A 12,530-nucleotide genomic window follows, 5' to 3' on the forward strand; every position below is an offset into this window, starting at 1 on the left:
TCAAATGGCGACTGAAAGACGCCTCTCGAGTGCAAAGGGCAGTTTCCTCAAAAAGCAATTTCTCCCATAATCCGAAGAATCTCAAACAATCGGTTCAACCCTCGCGAAAGGTGAACACCGGCGGAATTCAGGGCACAAATGGTCAAAACGAATCGCAAGTCCAGGTTCGAGAAGCAGCGTTCGGTCCGAGTGTGAGAACGAAAACCGCGAGCGACGGACGGACGTGTCGCTGGTCGGCCGACGATCTCTCTCGAGTAGACTAATTATCGCGGCTAGACGCGAATTAGGGCCGTAAGGCTAAACGGAGGAGGTCCGTCGTTGCGACGACAAGCGGGGCTCGTCGGCGGCGTTATCGTCGGCCCCGATCTCTCTTTGCGAGCGTCTCCCCTTACGTCCGCAGGATGCGAGAAACGGCCCGCGGGGAACACCGGCAGATATATCTCGCGCCATTAAGCACGGCCACCGTCGTTTGCATCCGTCGTCGTCGCTGGAAATATCGCCGCGAGGGATGCGTGCGCTGCGCACCGGCGCCGGGACCCGACGCGAGGGACCCGGCCGGGCCGACGACGGAGCTTGTCGCGATTAATCGCCGCTGCTCGCTTAGATGGAATCGATCGGTACGCGCGCGTGCTTCCTTTGAGGATTAAGCTGGCCGTTACACGAACGAGCTGTTCACTTGTCAAAGTGATTGAATTCGTAGAAAAGGAGAACTCCGAGCTAGGTATCCGCCTAGATAAGTAAAGCGCGCCGCGTTGTAAGCGTTTTGACAGTGGAACTCGAGGAGACTTCAAACGCAACGTTCGCCATTTCGAATGCATGAACTTTGATAAGAATAATGGAATAAAATTCGGGTGTACCTGTTGTGCGATTGATCGATTAATAGTGATATTCATTAGATATTTAACCCTTAGCAGTCCTTTGTCGAGTCAGACTCGACATATTTTATTGCAACCTCTACCTGTTTTAACAATTTTTTCTATATTTATTTGTAGTATCACAATTGTATCATTTAACACTAGGTTTACGGGCATTTATCGTACACTTCATTCTATTGTTCCTAAAAGAATTGATGCTCGTTTATTTAGATTGTGGAAACTGGAGATTTGATAGTAGGTAATTGGGGTACATGTCATCAATCAAAATCGGCGTTTACAAAATAATATTTCTAAAATCCAAATATTCCCAATATTCTTGAATAAATAAATAAGGCGTCATATTAAACTGTAACCGAATGAACGTCGACGTGAACCTCAAAGTGAGAAACCAAGAGCACTTCGGACCGCAAGGGGTTAAGGATTCGCGGATAGTGGAATTCATCGATTTCAAATTCAGTATCATACGTTCTCTCTATTCCTTTTATATTCCTCGAAGACGATTCGAATAAGAATTTCACGTCGATGTTCGTTCTACATATCCAGCGATCGAAAACGCGACAAAAAGCCGCGGTGCGCCAGTTTCCGCGAGGTTCGATTCCGCCGGGCAAAAAACCGCGGAATGCGGCGCGCGGGATTGAGAGAGCGGTATCAGAAGCAGGAATCTCGACGGGCCATTTTACGGCGGAATCCGTTTTTTCCGGCGGCACGTCGGGACGAGCGAAACGAAAACGGCCGCGTCGCGACGGGCGTAATTATCTCATCGCGAAAAGACGCGGCCACGCGGCGCGGCCGACCTTAATTAGACCGGGGAATTTTCCCCGCGAGCGCCGCTAAATTCGTCCCCGTGCCCATAAACAGCAATCAGCGCCGCGTCGAGATTAGGTCTACGTAGAGCTCACTCGCTCGCGCGTGCGTTTTCGACGATACAGGGAGCGTCGAGTTTTATCGGAGCTGCGCGCTGTTCCTCGTCGTCCTTCCTCGCCAGTAACATTCGCTTCCCCCGTGTGTCTTTCTAGTCTTTCTTTCTTTCTCCCTCTCTCCCCCGAGTTCGACGAAAATAAACGGTCTAGGCGACATCCTAATTATCCCGCGTGCGGATTCGTTAACACTTGAACCGGAACGACCCGGCCTGCGCTCCTTCGTTGCGCCTTAATGGCCGACTGGGAACGATAGAGGCGGCCCGCCTCACCCTCCGCGCAATTGGGGACGTATCAATGTCAATCCTCGTTAGCGAATATTAAGACAGGCGACTCATTGATTCGGTCGCCGGCGGTTTCGCGAAAAGACAGACGTCTGGCTGATTATTCTCGTGGTTCCCGACCTAGAGCTGTTTTTCTTCTTTGTAGGTTGCTGATTCAAGTACTTCGCGACGCTCGGCAACCTCTGCGTTTCAGTGTTTGGATGAAGAACTGTATCATCCTTTGCTTCTATGCGAGTGTATATTTAAACGTACCTCGGAAAGTCGAAGTTACTCAGATTCGGACAGTCTAATATTCTATTTGAAGCTTTTCATGCAGTTGGCAATGCTATGGACTCGACGGTAGATGCGCAGATAAGTGAAAACAAAGGTTTACACGTCGGAACGCATTAGTTGTCGAGACTCGTGATTAAGGTCGGAATTGCATAATGTAGTGTATTCTATGCAGCTTGAGATATTTTCTTCTTTGAAATCAAATTAGAAATTAAGATGTTACGTAGGTTAATCGCAGGGAAATGTCAATTTGATAGTGATAGTAGACATTTATTCAAGTAAAGCTTTGCTCAGCTTCAGCCTCGGCCATAAAATTCAAATTCAAATTCTCTAGAACTTAGTTTCCGTCCGGTATCGGCAAAATTTTCAAACATTAGGTATCAGTCTACTCGAAAATCTGGACTCGTTGAACGTTCGGCAACGATATCCTTAATATCCATCGTTCCGAGTGTCTTCCGTGTCTGCTTCTTAGCGAAGATTAATGACCGGTTTTATCAAAAGCGACGGGCAAGCTGGAAGACTCCTCTGTCGGCCTTTCGGCACGGATCGCGAATGGAAACAGGGTTGACCCGGCGAAAAAGAAACGGGAAGCCAGCAGTGGCGAGCCGGTTACGCAAGAAAAACGGGCTTTCGCGGGTCGCGATAAGCGCTACTTGCGAGCGGCGCGTCTCCTTTTGTCCAGCCGACGACGGCGGAATTACACCCGCGGAGACCGAAGTTTCTCGGCCGTCTTAATGACCGATGCAAATACACGTCATTAGGCCTCGTTGGGCTCGTTTCGCTACTATTTGTCTTTATAGCTCCCCGCCGTCATCGGCGATCTCGGCGTCCCCCTTGCGATTCTTTTTCGGTGCTCGGACAGCTTCCTTTGCTCGGGGGGTCGAGCGAGCACCGGACATCTGGACACTTTGATTTTCAAACGCTCGTCTCGACGAACGGACGCACTGGTCGTTGGAAGTTGTCGAATATTTATTTGTAGAAAACAACACAGTTCGAAAAGCTAAATGTATATTTATTAACCCTCTATAAGACCGTGTAACTTTGAAGTCACATTAATGGACTGGGTTCAATTGGTTTATTTAAATTTTTAGTGAAAACTGAGAAATGACGGTAAATGATTAATCAACTTAAACTTTTATACACGCAGGCGTGAAAGTTTGTCATTGTAACTTGAAAGTTACAAAATATACTTGTTCGATGAAATTATTGAAACTATTGTATACATTGTTAACTCGTATTCATACGTGGATATTTATTAATTTCGTACTGCATAGATTTTGTTATAATCACGAACAAAAATTCGGCCCATAGAGGGTTAAATCATTTGATTGAATTGCACTATTACTCTTACACGTTCTAGTTGCATGTCACTTCATTAGGCATTACTTACAGAAATCTTTCCAAATAATGACTTTTATATATATTTTCATATTACCCCTCCACGTTTTCGCTGTCTCGCAACGTACCATCCTCTACCACACGTTTCACAAAAAATATCCTCAGAAAAATTAGACGTCCACAAATGGTGCACGTCGCACAAAACGCGTAAAACAAGGAAAGTTTGCGAATTAATGCGAAGCTGCGCGTATACGACGAGGAGAAGGTTCCGAGAGAAAAGCCGGAGGGACAGGCGCGAAGACCGATCCCGATCGTCGCGGAGCCACTTTGTCGCCCGATGGCAATTAACGTCAGGCCGCGTGGAAGCGCGACGGACATTAATTCCGCGCGCGACGGAAAAATCGGCGCGGATCGGTTCCGCGAGACCGGCGCGCGTTCAGGCTCCCTCGCAGACCTTCGACGGCCGCCCACCGGCCGACGCTCGCGATCGTAAAACCTAGCAAAATCGTGGCGTGATTCATTATTAATGGCGTTACGAGGCGACGCGACGCGACGCGAGGCGAGGCGAGGCGCAGCCGCCTGGCCTCCGCATTTATCATCCCCGGTGACGAGCCTCTGGGAAACGTGACGCCCGGACAAAAATCCGAGTGTCCGAGAAACGAGCGGCTTTCGCTCACCTGCTCGGATCGTTTCCCTTGAACTCGAATAGAGCCGTTCTAACGAGCCAGTTCCAGTGTCTCAGCCGGAGAGTACGATTTCGAGAAATTTATTTTCAGCTCTCGCCACGCTTGTTTAGTCTCTTTCGTAAACTCACGACGAATCGAGATCTTAATTGGCTGTATTTCGCGTGGTGTCAAGGGTCCGCGGAAGTTCTCGGCGTCGAGACGGAATTATCGCGAAGCTTCGCGTTTTGGGATATTATGCAATTTCTGGTGCAATTTGGAGTTCCGTCGGTTCCTCTTCGCTTTGATTGTGTTTCCTTGATGTAGTTGTTTAAGATCGCAGAAAGTGTGGAATTTTGAGGAAACGAGATCGATATGATAGATGAATCCGTAGGAAATCGGTTTAGGATCTTTAGTGCGGAAGATTTTAACCCTTTGCGAACTCTTTGTAATATATAAAACTTTCAGTGGATAAATCTAAATTACATATTGCTTAAATAATAGAAAGAAAGGAAGCTACACTCTAATCTATTGTTCGATTAAATCATTTGCTCGCAATTCAATCTTAAAAATATCAAAATTCCATCTCGCCGAAATGTCGACATTCCTCTGGAGATTTTCGTTCAAATTATAATTCGCATTATAATTTGAAATTCAGTACTCTCTTGAGTGTCCCTCGGTCACCTTTCCCCGATAGAAATGCCGAAGATCGTCGCACTTTTATTTCCGTCGTCGCGTTAGGAAATATTTATGCGACGGTACTTTGAGGGAATCAGCGGGCAGATGCCGTATTCTCGATCTATTTTCGTTGGATCGAACGAACGGAGAGCAAAGCCGAGCGAGAGGCACGCCGAACGTCTCAAAGCGGGCAGCCTTCGGGTAGCAGCGCCGTAGTAGATGTTTGACTGGCACGTGGTATCTTTTGATCGGACATGTCCGCGAGTCTCGTGGCGGCTGCACCCAAATCCGTCGGTCTCCGGTGTCGACGACACCGAGCGCGCTTTTAACACCGTTATAAAATCTTTGAAAGACGAAACAACGACAACCGGGGCCGAGGCTCCCTGGCAGCCGGAGCGGGATCGTAAGTGGAACAAGCTCGATTCCGAGAACTACCAAAGCGGACCTGTTCAGACACCTGTGAGAGTGTCTTGGCGAGCACGCGGAACGCCGATTTTTCGGGATTCCTTAGCCGATGCCCGCGGATCTCGGGCGAATAAGCGAACCGACTGTCTTTATACCTTCGATCGAGTGTCGAGGAAACTTCTTTGTTAACCCTTTGAGAAGTGACTCTCAGTCACCACTTAATTTCATAAAATTTGATATTCAATATTCAACTATATATAATGGTGTGTGGAATATTGGGATAACAAGCTTTGTTTCTCAATTCACTTGCATTTTTCTTTGAGTTAATTTAAAAAATATCGTCAGTGTCTAGTTAGATTTTAAATATTTCTAACGAAATACTTCTGAGTGCAAAGGGTTAACACTAACTACAGAGCAGTTCAATTGACTTTGAATTCCTCTAGAAACTCTAAGTGCATCGAAACTTTTGACTCAGTTTGCGTATTGCTGAATAAATTTCTGTAATTTCTCGGAGTCGGTTATCCTAATAATTGCACAATGAAGAAATCAGTAGTTTCAGTGGTAATTTCCTTCGTTTTCTTGAGCTCCGAGAATTATTATACAGGTTTTACTCTCTAAAAAGAATATTCTCTATGAAGAATTATTGATTAGTAATTCCTCAATTTAGAGAAACAAGAAAGAAATGAATAAATTGAGAATTTCTTCGTTAGATCCGATTATTCAGATTCTTCAACAGAACGCTACATAGATAGAACCACCACAGAACGAAACAGATCGAATTCCGTTCTACAAATCGCAAAGACCGACAGTGGAAAATGTCCCCATTACTCATCTTCAGAATACATTACGAAACTGTGTCGTCCTTCCAGAGGAATCGTTGGCAACTTCTAAAAAGTGGCATTTTCGTTCGCAACTTTCGTTCCGCCGGCTGCGTCGCAGGGCGGATTCATTGAGGAGTCGTGTTTGTTGGCACAGCGGGCACCCGGTGGCCATTTTGTTTCTTTTCCTCGGCCGCGGACCGGGGGATTCCGAGTAACGAAGCTGGGACTTTCCTCGTTTCTCCGCGGCGGGTACAGCGAATCGTGTCAGGCGTGCATCGCACGATAATCGCGGGCAGTGAGTCATCCGCGCTTTCGATTAGGCCCCTTCACCCTTCCGCCCGAGCAGAACGCACGCGCGCGCCGCGCCACGATTATTAATGCGTTTCGCTAGCGAAAAGACGCGGCCGGCTGCCCGCCCGGACTTTGTTTCCCACGATTATCTTGGAAACTTGTCGCCTATCAACGGTGCATTTACATTCAATCTGGGGCCAAAGATTAACGCACCGCTCAGCAACGTTTAATCACCGGTTCGAGGAACTTTGCGAACAGTTTTTACGATTCACGATGCTTAGACGCTGACTGATGATTTTCGTACGTTAAGTAGGTACTGTGATGAAACTGTCTTAGTACGTAATGTTTTATTTTGGGATAAAGAGATTACGCGTGATTTATATTTTAATCGAATCGACATCGATTTTCAATCGGAAACTGACGAAACGAGGAAGATTCTGGAATAGAAGTTCAAATGGCGAAGGTAATATGCTTTTAGCTCAGGATACAATTTACTGATGATTTATATAAATTCAATGGAAGGTTTATCAGTGATTTTATCTGTAATCAATGTATGTCCTTTTATTTCCGGATTGTTTTCTAAAGATTTCATTGTAGATCAACATATGAACACAAACTAACGATGTATTCAATAGTTTTAATAATTTATTAAAACGAATATATTTTGTAACTTTGAAGTTACAGTGACGCTGAACGTAAACGCCCGTGTACAAAAGTTTAAGTTGATTAATTGTTTAATGTCATTCGTCATTTTGCAATAAAAAATTAAATATAATCAATTTATCTTAGTATATTTGACTTCAAAATCACACGGGCCTACAGCGAGTTAATATAAATTTGAATATTGAGAGTTTAATTATTCTATATTTATCAATTATGTTAACGGGTATTGTATTGCTCAAGACACCTGCGTTCAGCTAAGCGAAGAAATACTTTTACGCGAGGACTGGGGGAGAGTAGTTACGTTGATGTTCGAAGATAATTACAGCCGAAGTGTTTCCTCGAATTTCATCGCGTTAACAAGGAACACACTCGAGGCACGAGGTTCAAGGATACCCGACGAGGGAGAATAATCTTTTTATTCGGGAAGAGCTTAAACGGTAGTTTATCAAGACCTTTAACGGAGGAGCACCTCTTCCGACCACCTGATTCGAATCCATCATCCTTTTGTCTAGAGGCGACCGAACCCCCACGAGGATTTAACTTATGAATTAATCAACCGGAGGGGCGCGACGTTGCGTTGCGCGGGACGGCGTCACTCATTATTCTTCTTACGCGACCGGATAAATTACGGCAGTTAATTACAGTGGTAGAAAGGACCCTGTGGCCATTGTGCGGCCCGTTCGTACCGGGACGCTCTCGTAATTCTATTTCACAAATCAGGATTCTAAAGTACTCAAGCGTACTTAACTTCGTTTAGCTCAGGGAAGAAGCGATTTTTCATCGTTCGGGAAGAAAGTAGATTTTTCTGTTATGAAATTCAATCAGCAGACTTTTAATGAGGTTTCAGCGTAAGTATCTTATCCCAAGAGGCTGGAGATCTTAAATTGATTTCATTCGCTCATCCTTCATCTACAATATTTATCTTCAAATTTATCTGTACAAAGTCAACAGATGAAGTTGTATTAAGATATCAGTTACTTAATTGATAGGAGAAAGGAAACAACGAGCTGATCTCATAATTATTCTGTCAGCTAGAGATTATTCTGTCAGCCAGATAAATTTGATGATAAATATCATTTGCTTGCGTCTCAAATATGAACACTTCGTCTCAGAAATGTCGACATTCGCCAGCAAAGGGTTAATTCGAACGAAGGAATGACTACACCCTCATTCGCAATGATCATCTTAGTGTTGCGTGAAATGTTCATTTCTAAGACGAAGGAACACATACCGAGATTCTGTCCAGCAGAACGGATGATCCCTGCGACCCGAAGATTCGAGGGTCAATTAGCAAAATGGCGCGCGCGTTCCTGGAACAAGTTTACTGAAACTTTCTGGAAATTGGAAACGAGGACGGATCGGGAAAATTGGGTCGGCGAGGGGCCGTATCGTCGCGGTGATTCCTCGAAATCGGACCACGCGTCTGCGAGCGAATGCTCTCTCGGCCTAGAAAGTCTCGTCGGTGGCCAGCTTCGGCGGCTGCACGTATAGAATAATCGTGTGGTGTCCGAAGGGGAACGGCCACAATTAAAAATCCCGGTCCGCGGGAGCGTTTCGCGTGTCCTCCCTTTTGTAACCAGCGAGCGGCGACGCTGTGTCGGCGAGCGTGGGCCCGAGATCCCGAGGTGATTCAGGTTAATTACGATTGCGCGAAGGAAACACGCCGCGGCGCCGGGGAAAGAAAACAACCGGCCGCGCGAAGGACGCCGATTTTCCGACGGACTTTCCCCGGATCTGTGGATCGAGGATCAACGAGCTCGACGAACGAAATGAACATTGTGTGGCATTCGATCTGGCGGAATACTAAGCAGTCAACGCTGGTAGATGTTGGAAGTCTACGTTGTATTTGTCTCTTTGGGTTTGCTGATTAAGTTTGGTAACTTTCGTATAGATCTGGAATTTTGATTGGTCTGTTCTGTGAGATGCAGTTTTGGAAGAATATTTTGCTATGAAGAATTGTTATTCTTAGGTTCTGTTTTGAGAAAACAATTGCTATGAAAAATGTTGATTCTTAGGTTCTGTTTTCAGAGAACAATCGCTATGAAAAATTGTTATTTTTAGGTTCTGTTTCGAGAGAACAATTGTTACGAGAAATGTTGATTCTTAGGTTCTGTTTTGAGAGAACAATCGCGATGAAAAATTGTGATGCTTCAGTTTTTGTTTTGAAAGAATGCTGAATAATGCATGCTTTAACTTCACGGAATTGTTGATTCGACAATCAATGAGTTAAAAATAGACATTCTACAGAGAAGTCTAGCTGAACATAATTGTTCGGATGGTCGTTTAGCGTTATTTCGTCGCGTTTAAGCGCCTCTTTCTAAACAATCGCCACCTCGCGGGATTCCCACCCTTGAGCGTCGCTCTAAATTCAATTCCCAGAAGCTCTCCATAAACGTTCATTCCCACGTCTCCCATTGTCACCGTTTCATCGCTCATGCATCGTCCTATCTGCCGCGCAAGATCGCTTCTCCCGATCGACAATTCACCGCGAGCGGCGAACACTCCGCGGAAGTAATTTGTTTCTCAGGTGGACGTTTCCCAGCGGCTGGATATTAATTATCTTTCTTCTCGCCTCGTGCCCGAACAAATCGGTGTACGACGCACGCTTGCGAAACCGAATAACACCGTGTCTCGATCAATCGCCGGGACCTCGAATTGTCTGGTAATTATTCCACTGCCTTGTTGCTCGATCCTTGAGAAAATTGATTATGATTAATGATCGCGCGCGAAGAATAGAAGAGTACTCGAGGAAGACACCGTAAGAACCGAATATCGAACTTTCTAGAAAAAAGTCGTCTAACGTTACGCTGGAACTTATTTAACTAAGAACCGAGTAATTAACTCTTTGAACTCTGTAGGCTCCAATATGGCACCATTTGTACTATTAAGTATTTCTATGAATAAATTTAGAACTATCCTAAGATTACCTGGAGTGCTAAGGGTTAACGATTCACACAACAATTCCAACACAATTCACTTCATTCAACATCCGCACTCACAGCCTCTCTCGAAAAGATTTCCAATGAATCCTCTTAAACAGTTGCCAAGTGTGCTCGTCGGAATACAGAAAAAATGGAGCTGCGAACCGCGAGTCAGATGAAAATAAATGCTTATCGCCGCCCACGATCGTCGATGACGTTCGGAGGCTATCGATTCTTCTTTCGCCCGGTTCAAGTAGCTCTGATAAGCGACGTGGCGAGTGTGGGTTTCGGTATGCGGCGTGAAATTAGCCGCCTATTTGTCATCCTCGCGCTGGATTTCGTGCTCATGAATATTCGATCGGGCGTCCACCGATCGCGGCGCCTCGCGCCGTGGATCCGACGTTTCCAGACCTTCAGACTCGATGCAGACGAAGGATTCTCCATCTGAGTCGTGACTGTCCGTCGTTAACCCTTTGCGCACGAATGCCGACATTTTACCGAGATGAAACTTCCATGTTTGCAATACCAAGTTGCGAAGAAATGATTTAACTATTCGAACAGCAAGAGATCGGTACAGTTTCCTTATTCTCTAGTATTTAACACTAGAACTACCAGTCAAAATGACTGGTTTCTATTTTATTTAGCAATTGATATCTTCGAAATATTGAATATTCGAAATGATCTTGAAAATAGTTTCATTTCAGTGTAATGAATGTCTGAAGAAACTGAAAATAATCTCTTGTTACAATTTTTATTTGGGGTCAATCTCTATCGTTTCCTTTCGCATTTCTTCGCCCGGTGCCTACGTGAAATTACGGCGACACGATACAACAGCGGACAGTCATAACACGAACGGAAAGTCGTTCGTCTGCATTGAGCCTTCGAAATGTGTCGCGTGGGTCGCGTCAGAGTCGACTCAGCCGCACGTCCACCAGGAATTTCGGCTGCTCGTGACAGTCGGCTATTTTCAGGCTCGGCGATAGGTGTAGTCGTTCTCGGAGGGAATATCAATTGGTCCTCGCTTCGGGGATCGGGATGTTCGGAGAATGTTAGCGAAGGTATAAAGAAGTTCCTAGGAAATTCGAATGATTTGTGAGATCCCGGGGATCGTTAACTGAGACGCAGCGAGACACTTTTAGGATTTTTTGGATCTCCGCTTCGTTGTAGTTCTAGTCGTATTTTATTTTTCATCGAGCAGATGCGAGTCGAGGACGCTGCTTGACGCTAGATTTACGGAACCCGTGAATTTGCGTATTGAATTCTTTAAACATTACTTAGTAACGGTTTAAGTTGATCTTAGATCGATCAGTAATCATCTGAATACTCATTGCGATACTTTAGTTTTGAAGCTACAATTTTCTCGATCTACATAAACGAACATAAGTTTTCTAGAAACTACCTTAAACGCTGAATCATGAAACTTTGTGCCTCAGAATCATTTTCTGAAACTGATAAGTGGTGAAGCTTGAATCTAGATCATTTCTGAAACTCGAAATACGTGGCTAATAATTTCTACATGGATAACGATTCCTTCAACTTTCGAGTAACTTCCAACCCTATCTTCGATCCAACGACACACTGACGGACGTTGACGGTAAGGCGATTTCCGTCTACGAGCGAGGAGGAAGGGTGTTTAACCGTAATCGTCGGAAACATCAATTCCTGGCGTGGCGTAGGAGACGCATACCAACACCCACCGCGTTTCAGCGGCGCGTGTGCGCGATTGTTCGAGCGCGTTGCAGCCGTCGAGATGCCAATCGAGAGTTCAAAAGAGCCAGCGAGGTGTGCGTAAGGTCAGGGCGCCGTGTTACTCGCGCACGCCCCTGACACTGTCGTTTCCCTCGATTCCAGTGTCTTTAGAGAAATATATTATAACTTCTACATATATATTTATTAGTATAATATGTTTATTTTAGAAGTTACAAGTTATATATAGAAGATAGAAGTTAAAACGCAGAATGCAACGATATAAGATCATTCTAACTACAAGTGAAATTGATTACCGTTGAAATTAACAATGAACTCGAAGGGAAACTGCGGTTCACGTAGAATCTTACGACAGTCCGCGGTGTTTACTATGCAGAAGACGAAGAAGGAGAAAAACGAAAGTCACTCTCTTGGAGGAACTCCAATTTTATTAGTACCCAGGAATTCGACTACATTGTAAACACAGTTTGTTTTATTCGTCGCGCGGCGAACGGAGTAACGGAAAAAATGAAATTCGAACTTGGAGGAAATCCAATTTCATTTGTCCCGTAGGAAGTTTATCGCGGCGTTGATAGGATTTATTCCGCTAGAAATTGAGGCGATAAAGCGGAATTTGATCTTGGAGAAAATCCAATTTCGTTGTTTCTCGCGGGTCTCGCTATAATATTGCTATAGTTTACTGCACTTGCACTTGGGAA

General features: G+C 45.1%; 1 protein-coding gene across 3 annotated transcripts in view; it reads right to left on the reverse strand.

Annotated features, from left to right (window-relative positions):
• Sarm (sterile alpha and armadillo motif) overlaps window positions 1-12,530 on the reverse strand; it is a 164,356-nt gene that overhangs the window by 102,875 nt on the left and 48,951 nt on the right. The gene's annotated exons all lie outside the window — the stretch shown is intronic.

The sequence above is a fragment of the Nomia melanderi genome, chromosome 11, assembly GCF_051020985.1.
Source record: "Nomia melanderi isolate GNS246 chromosome 11, iyNomMela1, whole genome shotgun sequence".
Classification (NCBI taxonomy): domain Eukaryota; kingdom Metazoa; phylum Arthropoda; class Insecta; order Hymenoptera; family Halictidae; genus Nomia; species Nomia melanderi.